General features: G+C 41.3%; 1 long non-coding RNA gene across 3 annotated transcripts in view; it reads right to left on the reverse strand.

The window, feature by feature from the left end:
* The window catches only part of LOC128698808 (uncharacterized), a 77,985-nt gene extending 68,666 nt beyond the window's left edge, over positions 1 to 9,319 (reverse strand). For all 3 annotated transcript variants that reach the window (XR_011391053.1, XR_008408513.2, XR_008408514.2), the window contains exons 1-2: positions 9,174 to 9,319; positions 8,635 to 8,898 (exon numbers count right to left, since the gene is read on the reverse strand). This is a non-coding gene — a long non-coding RNA (uncharacterized lncRNA). The remainder of the gene's footprint in view (positions 1 to 8,634; positions 8,899 to 9,173) is intronic.
* Between the last annotated feature and the right edge of the window lie 8,547 nt (positions 9,320 to 17,866).

Genomic DNA, 17,866 nt, shown 5'->3' on the forward strand with positions numbered 1-17,866 from the left:
TGATACATGGGATCATCTTCGTCATCCTCCTTTGTACGTTTTCCAGAGCATTTATATCCATTCTGTAATACGGTGACCAGAACTGAGCAGCATAATCTAAATGAGGCCTAACCAAGGATATACAGAGTTGAACAACAACCTGAGGATTTCTATTATTTATACTTCTAGATATGAAACCAAGAATTCTGTTAGCTTTATTGCGAACACTAATGCACTGTTGTCTTGGTTTTAGGTTACTGCTAACCAGAACTCCTAAATCCTTTTCGCAATCGGTAGTATTAAGATCTACATTATTTAGTTTACATGTGGCATGGTTATTTAACTGTCCAACATTTAGAACTTTGCATTTGTCAATATTAAACTGCATCTGCCACTTCTCCGACCACTGCGTCAGTCTATTCAAATCATCCTGGAGTGCTCTAATGTCCTCATTAGAATGAATTAGACGGCCTATTTTGGCGTCGTCAGCAAATTTGCTTATGTCGTTATTTATTCCCTCATCTATGTCGTTTATGTAAATTGTGAACAACGGGCCCAACACTGACCCCTGAGGAACACCGCTTGTGACGTGCCCCCATTCTGATTTCTCCCCATTTATGCAAACTCTCTGCTGTCTATGTCAGCCATGCCTCTACCCAGGAAAAAATTTCTCCTCCTATTCCGTGTGCCGTAAGTTTCCTCAATAGCCTCTGGTGTGGAACTCTATCGAAAGCCTTACTGAAGTCCATATACACAATATCATATTCATTACCATGATCTACCTTCTCAAACACCTTAGTGAAAAAAGTTAGTAAATTCGTAAAACAGGAATGCCCCTTTGTAAAACCGTGTTGAGAATCATTAATCAATCTGTGCCTGTCAAGATGGCTACGAATTGCTTCGGCAATTATCGATTCCATAAATTTTCCCACTATGGAGGTAAGGCTTATTGGTCTATAGTTCGAAGCCAAGGACCTGTCACCTGCCTTGTAAATATGTATTACATTTGCCATTTTCCACTTATCAGGCACTATGCCAGTTTGTAGTGATATGTTAAAAAGATTAGCCAAAGGTATGCTAAGTTCCTCTTTACATTCCTTTAACACCCTTGCAAACAGTTCATCAGGACCTGGGGATTTGTTAGGCTTTAGTTTCTCTATTTGCCTGAGGACCATGTCACTAGTTACCGCAATCGTACATAGTTTATTATCCTGTTCTACGTAATCTATTATTTCAGGAATATCGCTAGTATTTTCATGGGTGAAAACCGAGAGGAAGTAGGTATTGAGAATTTCACACATATCCTTATCACTGTCAGTGATCTGACCAGAGTTACTCTTAAGTGGGCCAATATTGTCCCTAATCTTACTTCTGTATACCTGAAAGAACCCTTTTGGGTTAGTCTTTGAATTCCTTGCGACCTTAGCCTCATAATCTCTTTTTGCTTTTCTTATTCCTTTCTTTATTTCTCTCTTTAATTGAATATATTGATGATTTCTTAACTGCCCATCCCCTCTTTTGATACGCCTATATATGCCTCTCTTTTGACCAATGAGATGTTTTAATCTATTGTTCATCCATTTGGGATCATTTTTGTTAGGTCTAATTTCCTTACTCGGAACAAAAGTTGTCTGGGCAGCTAGAACTATGCTCTGAAAAACGTCATATTGGCAACCAAGATCACCTACCTGACCCATAGTCAGGACATCCCAATTTAGCCCACCCAAGGAATTTTTCAGTCCCATGAAGTCGGTCAAGCGAAAATCTGGGACAGATTTGATTGCAGTTATCTGGGTAATTCCATGATATATTGAAACTAAGTGATTTGTGATCACTTTCCTCAAGCTCATTAACCTCAAGATTAACTAGTTAATCTTTGTTGGCAAGTACCAAGTCAAGCAGATTGTTTCCTCTAGTTGGTTCTGTCACAACCTGTTTTAAAAAACAATCCTGACCCATATCAAGAAAGTCACTAGACTCAAGATTTCCTGTCATATTGTTCCAATCAATTTGTCTAAAGTTAAAATCACCCATTATCACAACATTTTCATATCTAGATGCCTTTCAATAATTACTTCCATACACTTCACCAGGTATACTCAACAGACTTATTCCCTTATAATTTTTGCACTGTCCTCTTTGCCTTTATACAAAGCATGCTCTGCCAATCCCTAGGTACCTCACCCTCTTCGGTACATTAAATAAAAGCACCAACCACTCCGAAACTATATCCATACCTGTTTTTAACATTTCTATATTTTTCCCACCAATCCCAGCTGTTTTACCCCCTTTCATTCTACCCACTGCCTCACGAACTTCCCCCAGACTCACAACTGGCTCCTCCTCACTCCTACAAGATGTTATTCCTCCTTGCCCTATACAAGAAATCACAGCTTCCCTATCTTCATCATTTAACAATTCCTCAAAATATTCCCTCCATCTTCCCGATACGTCTAACTCTCCTATCCTATTTTTAACAACCAAATCCATTCGTTCCCTAGGCTTCCTCAACTTATTAATCTCACTCCAAAACTGTTTTATTTTTGACAAAATTAGTTGACATCTGACCCACTCATTTGCTCTTTTTACATTGCTTCGCCACTCAACCACTCATTCTCTCCATATACTCCTCCCTCCTGGCATCATTTAAAAAAAAAAAAAAACACTCATGCTGACCGTCTTCGCTGTTCTTCCCGCCCACACCCACTTCCCTGTAACCACAAACTTGTACTGAACACTAACACTACATTCTTGAACCTACCCTGTACATCAACCCCATTGCCTATTCTCTCACTAGCCCATCTATCCTCCAATAGTTTTCCTTTAGCGTTTTCCTTTAGCTTATAAACCTTCACCTCTTAATTACACAACACAGACAGGAGGTTAGTTAATCTGTATATTTCGAGCCCACTTCTGGGATCCTTTTTAGCATACACAAGTAAAAGAACATGAATTTATAGTTAGTTTTCCTTTCACTTGTGTATCTGCTGAAGAGGATCCCAGAAGGAGATTGAAATACAGATCAACCAACCTCCTGGTTATTATCGAATAATGACAAGTGCTCATTACACTTTAGTAATATATAAATATATGTGCAATAATATCACAGTAAACAGGTAATATCACTATGCAGAACAACCACGATGAAAAAAATAGTGAAATTCCAAGAGTTTTCGAGATTTCTCATCATCACCGTTCCTTAATAATGTGAGAAAATACGGAAGCGCTTGAAATTTAACTAATATAAATTAAATTTAATTATTTACTACTAGTACATGTACAAGGTATACAGTGCTAGCTGACATCAATGACATACTACTATATAGAAAGCCCCTTGTTATGCTGAGAATTTAGGGCAAATTAGGTCAGTTTTGTCCCAGGATGCGACCCACACCAATCGACTAACACCCAGGTACCCATTTTAAACTCATGGGTGAACAGGGACAGACACAGCAGGTGCTTTTGGGAAACACGTCCCTAATGTTTCCCAGCCGTACCGGAGGAGATTCGATCCCCGGACTTCAGTGTGTGAGCCGAGTGCGCTAGCAGTCTAGCTCTACACGGTCATCGTGCACCAAGCCGCAGGTAGAGCTGGGCGAGCTAGCATGGGGACGCAGGTAGAGCTGGGCGAGCTAGCATGGGGACGCAGGTAGAGCTGGGCGAGCTAGCATGGGGACGCAGGTAGAACTGGGTAAGATAGCATGGGGACGCATATATTACAGCCAACGTTAATTTTCTCAGCGTCATAAACAGTGGCCCAGACAGCTGGCTCACCAGATATGCCCCAAGTCAAGCTGGTAGACGGTGGCAGGTAAGTGGGTGGAGGCGAGTGGGATGGAGAGGGTAGACGGAGTGTGGAGTGTTAATGTGTGGTAGGTGGAGGTTTGTGGTAGGTGGAGGCATGTGGTAGGTGGAAAAAAGGTGGTAGGTGAAGATGGTACGAAAGAAGGGTACGTCTTTATATCCTTGGGGGGGGGGCTAAGAATGACTTAGGGTTGTCAGAGGGTGGGTAACGTCTTTGTCTAGTGGGGAGAGGGGTGGATCTTCAGTGTATCTAAAGGGTCTTAATGTTAGTCTCTGAAGTAGGTAGGTCTGTTTAATAACTGACGACATACTGGGAGGCTGTTGAAGTTGCATGTGTGGGCCTCCTCAAGCAGCTTTTCAGTGCCAAGGTAGATGCTTTCGAATGAAGGCTGGACTCTGGTGACAGTACCTCATCCGCCCAGGTTACAATAGCCGTTTGCCAGCGGGCCGCTAGCACCAACAGCCTGTTTGATCAAGCAGAATGAAGCCTACCTTCAGGAGGGTTGCAAAGGTAGAAGAGCTCTCGACACTGGTCACGGGTACGTCACAGCTAAGGGCAGTGTTCGGGAATATTCACTGTGTACCGAATATCCTATCCTGGGTTATAAAAGAAACCGAAGGTAATTAGGACATTCTGGAGATCTGACTTCATCTTCAGAATAATGTGTCAGTGAGACTTTGTAAATGGTCCAAATCGGCCCGAAACGTCGTCGTAAGCTTGTGTGTGCAGGCTAGGTCTGTCTGAAGGCTAGGTCACCCTTTGGAGCTGCCTGGGATCACTCTGGCATCATCTGATAGCAACCTCTGAAGCTATCGGAGACCACGCTGACTGAAAAGGAAATGGACAACATGCCCATGCATGCAGCATCGACACCCTATGCCTGGAATTCTGCATTCATGAAGACGTGCAAAGTAAGGTTAGCACGTGCAATCTGGTTTTTGGAGGAGCTTTTAGCGAGGTCCTAAAGTACAGATGTAGCCGTTCCTCACAAGGCAACAAAACTCTCAGTATTACACACCAGTTTGGCTAACATCACATTTTTGAAAGTGTTCGGACGTCAATTTCAGGGTTTCCATGGAAAAAAAAAATTACCTAAACCGAAATCAACATGATTTTAGATTATATGTATAAAAGAAACCGGGGCATCGTTAGGTAACTATCAAGGAAACGTTTCGTCCGCCAGTAACTATCATTCCACTATATACAAATAACTCGCTCATAGGAAAGAAGCTTACGACAACGTTTCAGTCCGAACTGGACAATTTGCAAGTGTGACTTTGTAAATGGCCCAAGTCTGACCAAAACGTCGTCGTAAGCTCCTTTCCTACGAGGGTTATTTGTGTATTATTCCAGTCACGGTATTGTGCATTTTTATTTTTAGACAGTAAACACCAACCGTAGCTTCATATTTTTGTGGACTACCAAAATATGTATGAAAGTCGCTTCAGTAGAAGACTGAAAAATTAGACAAGGTTTTTCCAGTGAGCAAATGAAAATGCTCAAATAAGAGAATTAAGATTTTTAAACGAGTGCCATATAAAAAAAATATCACGTAGACCATCAATGAGAACGTGAAGACTCCAGAATAATTATTCCAAATGATCTCTTGGTTAGGGAATGAAGTCAGTCTAAGAAAATGTCAGGGGAGGCCATAACTTTCTGAACAAGGTAGCAACGACAATTTTAATTTTGCGAAGAAATGGTGCTCAAAGGACTCAAATAGTCTGGGCTCGGAAAGTCAGACCGGGAAAGAGCTAGAAAATGAACAGAGATCATATTACAAGCACAATCACTCTAGAATTAATCCGATCTACCTGGAACCCTTCGAAGCACTTTAATTGCTCTCTGGAACGGAGAAGAGGCATACCTGATAATGTATACATGGAAGATACACTAACATCAGGTCTCAAACCTGAATACTCGAATCCATAACTTACTGTAGTGATAGCATAGTCAAGTAAAATGTAGTGAAGGCCAGGTAAGGTTTGTCAGGAAACATGACAAGAATTTCCTGACGTGGGTCTTAGTTATGTGACCCACAGCTGGAGCTTATGATCCAGTGAAGAGCTGGAACATAATAGGCAAAATAATTGAACACTAAACATCCGTTACACAAAACTAACATTACCAAAAGTATTGCCCAAACACTGTTTAATGTTTTCAAGAGGAAACTGGAGGTGTAAAATCTCCTGCAAGCTCCTTATAAACCAGGTTTTGATGACTGAGCTAGCGGACCGCTAGCAGACAGTTAACAAGGAAACCTGACCAAAGGCCGGGCTGCCAGAGTACAACTCTCGAAATCTGTCACGAATATGACACCCTCTTCAGCTCTCAAGTCACCCACAGCAGCTCTGAAGTCACCGTCTGGAGCTTTCTGAGGTTACTTTCCGCAGCTATCTGAGGTCACCCTCTGGAGGTATCTAAAGTCTCCCTGAGGACACATTGGAGCTATCTGAGGACATCGTTAAGGGACTGTGCAAGAAGATCACTGGCAATTGTGAATCTACCGCTTGTTGATGTTGTGTCTAGTTTCTCATATATACGAGGGAATAATGTCCACCTCTCGTTCTTAGAGGTTATACCGTAGAGTATAACGTAGATTTGTCTTGCTACAAAAACTTTTCAGGGTTGAAACTCCCTTAAAACTGTCAGTTAAATTCGTGCTGTCTTGAACCCCTCCAAAGCAAGCAGAATCCAGCGAAGTATTATAAAGTTAAGTGAATATTTTAAGCATATCGTCTTTAAGCTTATAGTTGATTGACTAGAGCTCTAATGTACTGTCAACACTACTGAAGTGATATCACGCTTTGTACAACAAGCTATGTTGAGGATACTTCGTTTTGTACAACTATCTAGTTGATAAATTAGACATGTGCAACTCTTGGGTATCTTTATTGAGGAAACGTTTCGCCACACAGTGGCTTCATCAGTCCATACAAAGGAGAATCTTGAAGAACAGGAGGAGAATGAGGTAATCAGTCCCTCAACCTTGAGTCGATGTGGTCAGTCCATCAATCTTGAATAGAATACGGCATACGTGCTGAGAAGGAGCTTATAAACCGTTGGCCCCTAACCCTAGTTGAAAATTTCTAGGCCTTTCGTGTGGAGTTTAGGTGCGAAGTATTCGATGAGTGCAATTCAGGACCATCATGAAGGCTAAGCTAGATCAACTCCCTTGTTATGCATCTTAAGTAGTTCGTTTCAATCCACCTTAGTCTCATAGGACATTAAGCCTTCTGAGAGCCCTGTATTTACCAGATTTTGGAACTTGTTACAACCTTTCAGGGTAGAACCATACTCACCCAGTTTCTATGCCACACGTTGACCTCCCAGTTCTAGCCTGGCCTAATGACATGTTGAACCTACTCCACATTTTTACCTGACCCTTCTTGAGAGTTAAAGCCCCACAGTTCACACTGACCTTCTTGAGCCTCGAGACAGGCAGGATAATAGGAGGATGGAGAAAATACCATCCTTTCCAATGTGCCTTGGGATTACTGTCTGTGGGTATTTTTATTATGGAAAGGGGTTGGGAGAATTGTGGAATGTAGTATGTGCAGTGGGAGATTTAACTGCCTACTCCACAAACAGCTGCGATATTTAACTATTTTGGAAAAGTAATAGAAAAGCAAGGACATTGCTTACGCTTTTTAAAACTCGTGTTTGCCCCCTTCCCCTAGTTGAATAATTGCTCTAGGCCTTTCGTATTGAAGTCAATTTATCAGGTGCTTGCAATGTTGCAGAAATGAGTAGGAGCACATGTGTAGTGACCATGAAAGGCCTAGAGCTATTATTCAACTCCCCCTGTGGTTACATCGCATCTTGAATAGTTCGTTTGCAATTACACACCCCTTGAGCTCTTCATTTGGGACATTTTAAAGCCTTCTGAGCCCTTGGTAAAATTTAACCCATTATTTTGAGACGCTTTTATACCTTTCCAGGGTTGAACCCCATACTCCCACCCCCAGTTCGTACCCTGACCCCCCCCCCTTTGACACGTGTTGAACCTCCCCACAGTTCGTAGCCTGAGCCCTTAATTGACATGTTGAACCCCCCCCCCCCTACCTCCCACATTTCTTACCCTGAACCCTTCCTTGAGACGTTAAACCCCCACAGTTCGTACACTGAACCCTTCTTGGAGCACACGAGACAAAGGCAGGATAACTAGGAGGAACTGGGGAGCAAGGCAAATACCTCGCTTTTCCATTAGCCTTGTGGGATTACTGTCTGGTGGTGTATGTTGTGTTTTGGGGAGGGTGTTGGGATGGAATTGTGGAATGTAGTATGTGGGGGTGGGAGATGTGTGTGTGTGTGTGTGTGTGTGTGTGTGTGTGTGTGTGTGTGTGTGTGTGTGTGTGTGTGTGTGTGTATGTGTGTGTGTGTAGCATGTGGAGGTTATTATTATTATTATTATAATCAAAAAGAAGCGCTAAGCCACAAGGGATATACAGCAGCATGTGGAGGTGTGGGAGGAAGTGTGGGGGGGATGGCATGTGAAGGTGCCAGTAATGTCATCGTGGTAAGTGATCGCTGGGGTTGCCAAGGTGTGCACCACTTAGTGATTAATTTTAAAGTAAAGTATTTTGCCAGAACCTCTTCAAATTTATGAGTGCTGGTGCTTGTACCCCAGGTGATGGGTGTGAGGGCAGGTGTACCTCAGCCTTGTGGATGTTAAAGAGAACATTAAGCAGGTGTCGCTTTGGTAGTAGTACTGGTTGTGGTATTTACACAGCAGCTTGACCATGCAAATCCCTCACCGATTTTGGCAGTAAAATATATGCATGTGCACGAGAGGAACACAAAGCTACAAACATGAAAAAAATGTCCAACAAAGATAAATGCTATCATACCGTTTTGGGTTGGCAGGTAGCGGGTTTGTAAGCCTCCTTCCTCGTTCAGAACGTTTGAAGATACTGGTCGGTTTCTGAAGACGTTTCGGTAAGCGGGTTGTCTGCAGAGATGGAGACGTAGGTGCGTCATTAAGGAGATCCATCATCATTATGGTGTTCCTGTCCTCCTCAGAGATGACTACACCAGCTCTTTCTCAGTGTTGCTCATCCTAATGTGATCATCTGCTAACAACTGCTTTAGAGCTGAGGGTTCCACGCGGAGTGCTGGAAAGGAAAGATTTCTTCACTAGTTATGTTACAACGGTTGAAGGTAGTCAGTAACACTGAGCAATTTTAATTATTCGCCCCCATTGTTAAATTGTTTACTGTTGGAACGTTGTATTACCACGATTTGTCCAGGGAATCACTAAGGAAAGTATCTTAGACACACATACATACACACATACATACACACATACATACATATATACATATATACATACACACATACATATACATACATACACACATACATACATACATCTATCTATCCATCTTACGGTTTAATCCTCCTGGTGTCGCTACCAGACTGGAGAAGGCGTTACTACTACTATTGTTATGACCCACTCCTGGTGAAAGTCTTATCCCTACTGCTGGTGCTGTGAGACTGGGCGGGGTATTACTGCTACTAATTTTACTTCCCGCCTCCACTTGTTAACCCCAGACTTAACTACTGACAAGCAGTTAGCTGTCATGATAACTTCGCTTCGCATTACTTTATACCTTTTTTTTAATTATTGATTTACAATATATATATATATATATATATATATATATATATATATATATATATATATATATATATATATTTATATTTATATTTATATTTATATTTAAGGGGATGGTCAACACACCGTCACGTCATGTTTACCTTCCCACCTCCAGCCTCGGTCTTCATTGTTTTATTTATCCTACAATTATTATTAAAAGAACAACCATATTAGTTCTTGACTTAAGGACAGACTGAGGCCCTGAATCTGCACTCTCTCGAAAGGCGTAGAATTAGGGGGGATATGGTCGAGGTGTATAAATGGAAAACAGGAATAAATAAAGGGGATGTAAATAGCGTGCTGAAAATTTCCTGCCAAGACAGGACTCGCAGCAATGGTTTCAAGTTGGAAAAATTCAGATTCAGGAAAGATATAGGAAAGCACTGGTTTGGTAATAGAGTTGTGGATGAGTGGAACAAACTCCCGAGTACAGTTATTCAGGCTAAAACCTTGTGTAGTTTTAAAAATAGGTTAGATAAATGCATGAGTGGGTGAGAGTTAGACCTGACTAGCTTGTGCTACTAGGTCTGATGCCGTACTCCTTCCTTAAGGGAAAGTGACCTGACTAGGTGGGTCATTGGGCTAATCCGGGGGGAGGGGACATAGACATGCTTCGCATGGGTCAGTAGGCCTGCTGCACTGTTCCTTCTTTCTTGTGTTTTCTTATTTATACACGCCACATACAAATGTATACAATTGCTATACATTACGTACGAGTGGATATTGTTTGTATACTCTACATACGAGTATATAATGTTTATATACACCACAAACACATATATAGCGATTAAAATTAATTTATTTTTAAGAATAAAGCCTTTCTTGGTCGTGTTTATGTACTAATTTATTGTATGTTTTATTGCATACTTTTGTTTTATTTTGTACCTATTTTTTATTTTATTACATAATTATGTTTTACTCGTTTCAAAACAGCAAGGTTTATATGCTGCTCTCACATCTTGGACACTGTATATGTATACCTGGGTGGGACACTGTGTATATAAGGCTAGGACACATGGTATTCACAAACAATGGCGGACACTGTGTTTACGTACAAGGCGGTGCAAATATGTGTGTGTGTGTGTGGTTCCCCTCGGTGCCTTGTCTTCCCTCATCATCATCCCTTGTATTCACATACAGTGTTAGTTCTATCTCCCCTCCATCTCTCGCTTCCCCTCATATTTACGCTCTTTCCTCCCCTAACCCCTCACACCTCTCATTTCTCCCTACACTCATACCCTTCCTCACGTCACAACCCTCCCTCCCGTCACACATAACCCTCCCGTCACACATAACCCTCCCTCCCATTACATATAAACCTCCCGTCACACATAGCCCTCCCGTCACACATAACTCTCCCTCCCTCCCATTACACATAACCCTCCCGTCACACAAAACCCTCCCATCACACATAACCCTCCCGTCACACATAACCCTCCCTCCCGTCACACATAACCCTCCCTCCCGTCACACATAACCCTCCCTCCCATTACACATAGCCCTCCCGTCACACATAGCCCTCCCGTCACACATAACCCTCCCGTCACACATAACCCTCCCATCACACATAACCCTCCCGTCACACATAACCCTCCCATCACACACAACCCTCCCATCACACATAACCCTCCCATCACACACAACCCTCCCATCACACATAACCCTCCCATCACTCATAACCCTCCCATCACACAACCCTCCCATCACACATAACCCTCCCATCACACATAACCCTCCCATCACACACAACCCTCCCATCACACATAACCCTCCCATCACACATAACCCTCCCATCACTCATAACCCTCCCATCACACAACCCTCCCATCACACATAACCCTCCCATCACACACAACCCTCCCATCACTCATAACCCTCCCATCACACAACCCTCCCATCACACATAACCCTCCCATTACACATAACCCTCCCGTCACACGCATAACACAGCCACCCCTCACTCTTCTCTCATCCCCTCATTCCATCTTCCTCTCCCTTCATTGTTGTACCTCATACAAATGTTGTCAAAAATGTACCTTCTTCAGTTCAGTACTATAAATGCAAAATCATGGAAAGACCGGATGTGGAATACGGCCTGGAAGCAGAGGTGCTGCACACATAAGGCAAGGCAAAAGATGTGGGATTAAGCACTTCTCCAAGCATATCACCAAGACAATATATAAATCGTACATTAACGCGACATATGCAAAAATTAGTTAACCTGAGAAATGCTTTCAGGCCTCTGGAATTTTTTTTAAGCTTATATTGTGGAGCTAAATTCAGACACTGTTATGAACAAAGACACATTTGTAAAGTTCGGGAACGTTTCGCCATGAGTGGTTTCTTCAGTTCTAATTAGGACTCAAGAAGCCACTCGGGGTGAAACGTTTCCTATAATAAGTGTCCTGGACTACACATAAGTGTCTTATTCCACAGCTTGTCGGTATCAACATAGTAGGTTGTACAGTAAGGTCAAGCGAACGTTTAAACACAAGACTTCTGTACACCAACAACTGCTGCTATCTGATTCTGCTCCGCAAAAGACGTCTTCTAGTACCAGTGAAGAGCTCTTGATCCAAGAAATTGGACCTGCCCTCCCCTCCCCTAGGATCGAACCTGAGTGCCTCCTAATTCCCCCAGGCGCTATATAACCCCAATGGGTTTAGCGTTTCCCCATGAATGTAATAATAATAGTGTTTGGTTTTGTGTCCAGGCCTCGTAATGGCTGACATCATCCTTCGTGAACATCCTTGTTATTACGCCTACAAAATTAAAACCTTGAAAAACCCAAGATTAAAACCTTGAAAAACCTAAGATTAAAACCTTGAAAAACCTAAGATTAATACCTTGAAAACCTAAGATTAATACCTTGAAAACCTAAGATTAAAACCTTGAAAAGCTAAGATTAAAACCTTGAAAACCTAAGATTAAAACCTTGAAAAGCTAAGATTAAAACCTTGAAAACCTAAGATTAAATCCTTGAAACTAAGATTAAAACTGTAAAAAATCTAAGATTAATACCTTGAAAATCTAAGATTAAAACCTTGAAAACCTAAGATTAAATCCTTGAAACTAAGATTAAAACTGTAAAAAATCTAAGATTAATACCTTGAAAATCTAAGATTAAAACCTTGAAACTAAGATTAAAACTTTAAAAACATAAGATTAATGCCTTGAAGAGGTTTCAACCTTCTATGTTGAAGAAGAGAAGAATAACACACTTGCCTTTTTTTTTCGAGGTGTCTGAATATGTAAAACAAATAAATTACTGAAATTTAAGAGGCGCGTGAGTTTCCATGTCTCCTAATATCGTGTTTATTTTTCCTCTATAATCTGCCTTGTCCATAATTACTATCGCATTTGCTTTGTCTGGTTTCGTATGGTGAAGTCTAGGATCTTTACTTAATTCATGGTATAACTTAACAAATCTGAGCTTTCCTCAGACCTCTGCAACACAATTGTCCTCAAAGATTTGTTAAGTTATACAATGAATTAAGGAAAGATCCTGGACTTCACCTTACGAAAGCAGACAAAGCAAATGCGATAGTCATTATGGACAAGGTAGATTGTAGGGGAAAAATAACGTATTATTAGAAGACATGGGAACTGACGTGCCCCTTAAGTCTTACTGTAAGGCCAGTAATGACCTTGTACATTTCTCTCATTACTACAGGAAGACAAAACGAGAGGAATGGCATATTTTTTCAGAGCTTATTGACTTTGCAACACCGAATTTTTAGACGATGAAAGTAAGGCATTAGCAGCAGCAGCAGCAGCAGCAGCAGCAGCAGCAGCAGCAGCAGCAGAAGCTTTTCTGATTTAGAAAGACACGTGAACAAACACTAGGACATATTAGAAAATGTTTTGGTTGTGGGACCTTGATCACTTCTAACACAGAGTCTAGAAAGACAGTATATATAGGCAGAGAGTGAGGTGCGAGTGACACATGGCGTCACTCACACCTCACTCTCCACCTGTATATAATGTATTTTTAACCTCTGTATGTTAGATGTGATCAAGGTCCCAGGACCGAAACATTTTCTAATAGAGTGCAGATTCAAGGCTCTTCATATTTGAGATTCCTTATACAGTGAATCATCTCGCGTGTCTTTCTAAACCATTTTCTCGGTATCTATTACCAAGGTTTACAGCAGCTTTTCTACACTACAATTTGAGACAGTTCATCGCGAGACTACAAGGGCCCAGAAAATCATATTCCCTCTCAAAGAATGCATTCGCCTGATTTTAGCAACTGGTAAGACTGCAGGTCTACTCACCAAGGTGCTGTGGGTGGTATTAAAATCACAGTGTCTCAAGAATCATTCATAACATTACCAGACCTTGAACGCACAACCCTGTAAGGAAATTTTCACTTTTAAGATTTTGCTGTGACTTATTCCCACTGAAGACTTGGAATTTTTTATTAATATGATTTGTACTAGAGTTACTGACCTGATACCGGCACTGCTGATGCTGTCACACATGGCCTGATGCCACTGCTGACGCCTACATAAGTGTGGCACATGCCCTGACGCTCCTGCTGACGCCTACATAGGTGTGACACATGGCCTTTGATTTGGGACGTCTTTTAGATATGGCCTTAATTGCAACAATTCTTGTCCTTCTAATACTGTGGTTTTCTTTATAATGCATCGGCAGCTCAGTTCTCCTCACTGCGCTTACCTTCTTCCAGCTATTTTTTTTCAGGGTTGTAAAGGGAGGAGGAGGAGGAGGTGGTTATATTTCTATGTAGGTCGAGCCTGGCCCATGGCCGGGCTGAGAGAGTAGTAAGACTCTCGATACTTATCAAGGTATATCAAAGATGTATTTACTTTGTATTGTCACCACCAATGAATTATCTGATAGGTGATATCTCACTATTTTCTCTTTCCTCCTCCTCCTCTCTCTCTCTCTCTCACACACACATTCATTCCATCTCCACCATCCTGTTCTCATCTCCATCAGCCTCACTCCCTACATCAAACATCTCCAGCCACCAGCCTTCCCTCACCATAACCACCACTCACACCATCACCCTTACTGTCACCACCAGCCACCATCAACAGCCACTCCCACTATCATCCTCACCATCACTACCATCACCAGGTCCCCCTCACCATCTTCTCCAGTCACCATCACCATCACCACCAATCTACCTTCACCAATATCACCACCAGTCTACCTTCAACATTATCACCACCACAACCAGCTACCCCTCACCCCCACCATCAGCACCAGGTACTCTGGGCAATATTCAGCCTGGTGCACACCTCCTGCCTGCTGGCTGGAAACTCTTCATATGTATTTCATTCATCACTTGTCTCTTCTCTTGCGTATTGCACTCAAAGATTCCATCGCTCCCGTCAGTCTAATGTTAGCCTGTAGTCACCTCTGCTTAAATTGCTCTCAGTGTTTCTATCTGGGTTTGTAGACATCATGTGTTTAAGTGGAAGATTCTTAGCTCCTGGTTTCGTCTGTCAGCACCTAGTGACCAGTTAGACGCATGTTCAACACTTGGGTATCTTTATTGAGGAAACGTTTCGCCATACAGTGGCTTCATCAGTCCAGTTACTATTAAGAATCTTAATAGTAACTACTAAGAATCTTAATAGTAACTACTAAGAATCTTAATAGTAACTGTCATGGAGTAACTCTGGGTAATGATAATTTCAGAAATTGTGTAAAAACAAAGATCAATAGGAAGAATGTGCAGAAGAAAAAACATATGATGGTATTTTATGCTAACAGTCGAAGTGCAAGAAATAAAATTAATGAACTACGTTTGTTAGCATGTGCTGGGAACTTTGATATCATTGCATTAACTGAAACTTGGTATGATTTAAAGAGTCGGGATATGACTGCTGAGTGTAATATTCAGGGATTTAAGTTGTTCAATGTGGATAGATGTAATGGGAAGGGGGGAGGAGTTGCATTATATGTTCGAGAAAATATTAATTGTTGCATAAAAACAGGTATAAAGATAGATGGAGCAGTAACAGAGTCTGTTTGGGTAGAGTTTGTAGAGGGTCAAGAAAAACTAATTCTAGGTGTAATATACCGACCTCCAGGCTTGGATCACGATAGAGGGAGACTTCTTTGGGACGAAATTGTTAGGGCTTCTAAACACAATAACATAGTCATAGTAGGGGACTTTAACTTTAGTCAAATTGACTGGAATTCTTTGACAGGTAATCTAGAGTCCAGTGACTTTATGGAAACAGTTCAGGACTGTTTTCTGAAGCAGAGCATAACAGAGCCTACCAGTGGTAATAATTTGCTAGACCTAGTCTTATCAAATAAGGAAACACTCGTGAATAATCTGGAGATTACTGAAGAGCTTAGCGCAAGTGATCACAAGTCCATCACTTTTAGCATTAACTGGGAATGCAAGAATAATGATAATACAGTAAAAATCCCTGATTTCCGTTCTGCCGACTATAATGGACTTAGGGAACATCTGTCTAATCTTGATTGGGGTTATCTAGATAATGATTTTATTGGCGATGATCATACTTTTGATTATGAAGGGATCTGCTTTTATGATTTTTTTCTTAATAATGTACACCGTGCCCAGAGTATATACATTCCCCAGAGAGATATTAGGTCTAATAATAACGATCCCAAATGGGTTAACAGTAGGTTAAAGCATCTATTAGGGGAGAAAAAGGGAATTTATAAGCGCATCAGAATAGGAGAGGTTAACCTTACGGACCAATATGTTCAGCTTAAAAGGGAAGTAAAAAAGGGGATTAGAAAGGCTAAACGTGACTATGAAATTAGAGTTGCTAGCGAATCAAAGACTAATCCAAAGGGGTTCTTTCAAGTGTATAGGACGAAGGTGAAGGAAAAAGTAGGACCTCTGAAAATTGGGAATGGACAGCTGACGGATAACGAACTGGAAATGTGTTCCTTATTTAATGACTATTTTTTGTCAGTTTTTACACAGGAAGATGTAAATGAGATTCCATTAATTAACAATTATTTAGTTCCTAATGAATTTAAATTAACTAATATTACTGTCACGAGGGACATGGTTATTAAACAGATAGACAAACTGAAGCAAAATAAGTCCCCGGGACCCGATGAGTTGTTTTCCAGGGTACTTAAGGAATGCAAGATGGAGCTTAGTCAGCCATTAACGAGTGTGTTTAATGCGTCCATCCTTACCGGTGTTGTGCCAGAGTTGTGGAAGATGGCTAATGTGGTTCCTATATTCAAATCAAGGGATAAGTCCGTTCCTTCAAATTACCGTCCAATAAGCCTGACATCTATAGTGGGCAAGTTATTAGAATCAATTATAGCTGACATTATTAGAAGTCACCTTGAAGAGCATACTTGATAAAGAATCTCAGCATGAATTCACGAGAATATGATATTGTTTATTTGGATTTTAGTAAAGCCTTCGATAGAGTACCTCACAGGAGACTCTTGAAAAAAGTGGCAGCTCATGGTATAGGAGGTAAAGTTCTAGCATGGATAGAGGCATGGCTTACCAATAGAAAGCAGAGAGTTACCATTAATGGAGTGAAATCTGAGTGGGGATTAGTCACTAGTGGGGTTCCACAAGGATCAGTTTTAGGCCCTCTCTTGTTCATAATTTACATTAATGACCTTGATGAGGGGATTACGAGTGACATGAGTAAGTTTGCTGATGATACAAAGATAGGCCGCATAATTCACTCTGAGGAGGATAGCAATGAACTCCAGGAGGATTTGGACAAATTAATGTCCTGGTCTGAAAAATGGCAGATGAAGTTCAATGTCGATAAGTGTAAGGTACTAGCCCTTGGTAATGAAAATAACCCTCGAAGCTATAATCTAGGTGAAGTAGAGCTTGGTCATACAGAATGTGAAAAGGACTTGGGAGTCATGGTGAGCAGAAATCTAAAGCTAAGACTGCAGTGCCTTAGTGTGCGCAACAAGGCCAACAGATTACTTGGATTTATCTCAAGAAGTATAAGTAACAGAAGTCCAAAAGTTATTTTATAGCTCTATACATCACTATTGAGGCCTCATTTAGATTGTGCTGCTCAGTTTTGGTCCCCTTACTACAGGATGGATATAGACTCATTAGAGAACATAGAGAGAAGAATGATTAAAATGATTTACTGTGTAAGGAACCTCCCGTATGAAGATAGACTTAAAGCTTTAAATCTCCACTCTCTGGAGAGGGGTAGAATGAGGGGAGATATCATTGAAGTGTATAAGTGGATGACGGGCATTAACAAGGGAGATATTGCGCAAGAATGGTATACAATACCGACAAGATGAAATTAAGACATGTGCAACATCTGGGTATCTTTATTGTAGACGTTTTGCCATCCAGGACATAACTTGAAGATAGTAGAACTATGTACAGAAGATGAGGTAATCAGTCCCTCAACCTAGGAGTAGGTGCGAAGAGCACCATAGTCGTGGAGATT

This window comes from Cherax quadricarinatus, unplaced genomic scaffold, assembly GCF_038502225.1.
Source record: "Cherax quadricarinatus isolate ZL_2023a unplaced genomic scaffold, ASM3850222v1 Contig87, whole genome shotgun sequence".
Taxonomy (NCBI): domain Eukaryota; kingdom Metazoa; phylum Arthropoda; class Malacostraca; order Decapoda; family Parastacidae; genus Cherax; species Cherax quadricarinatus.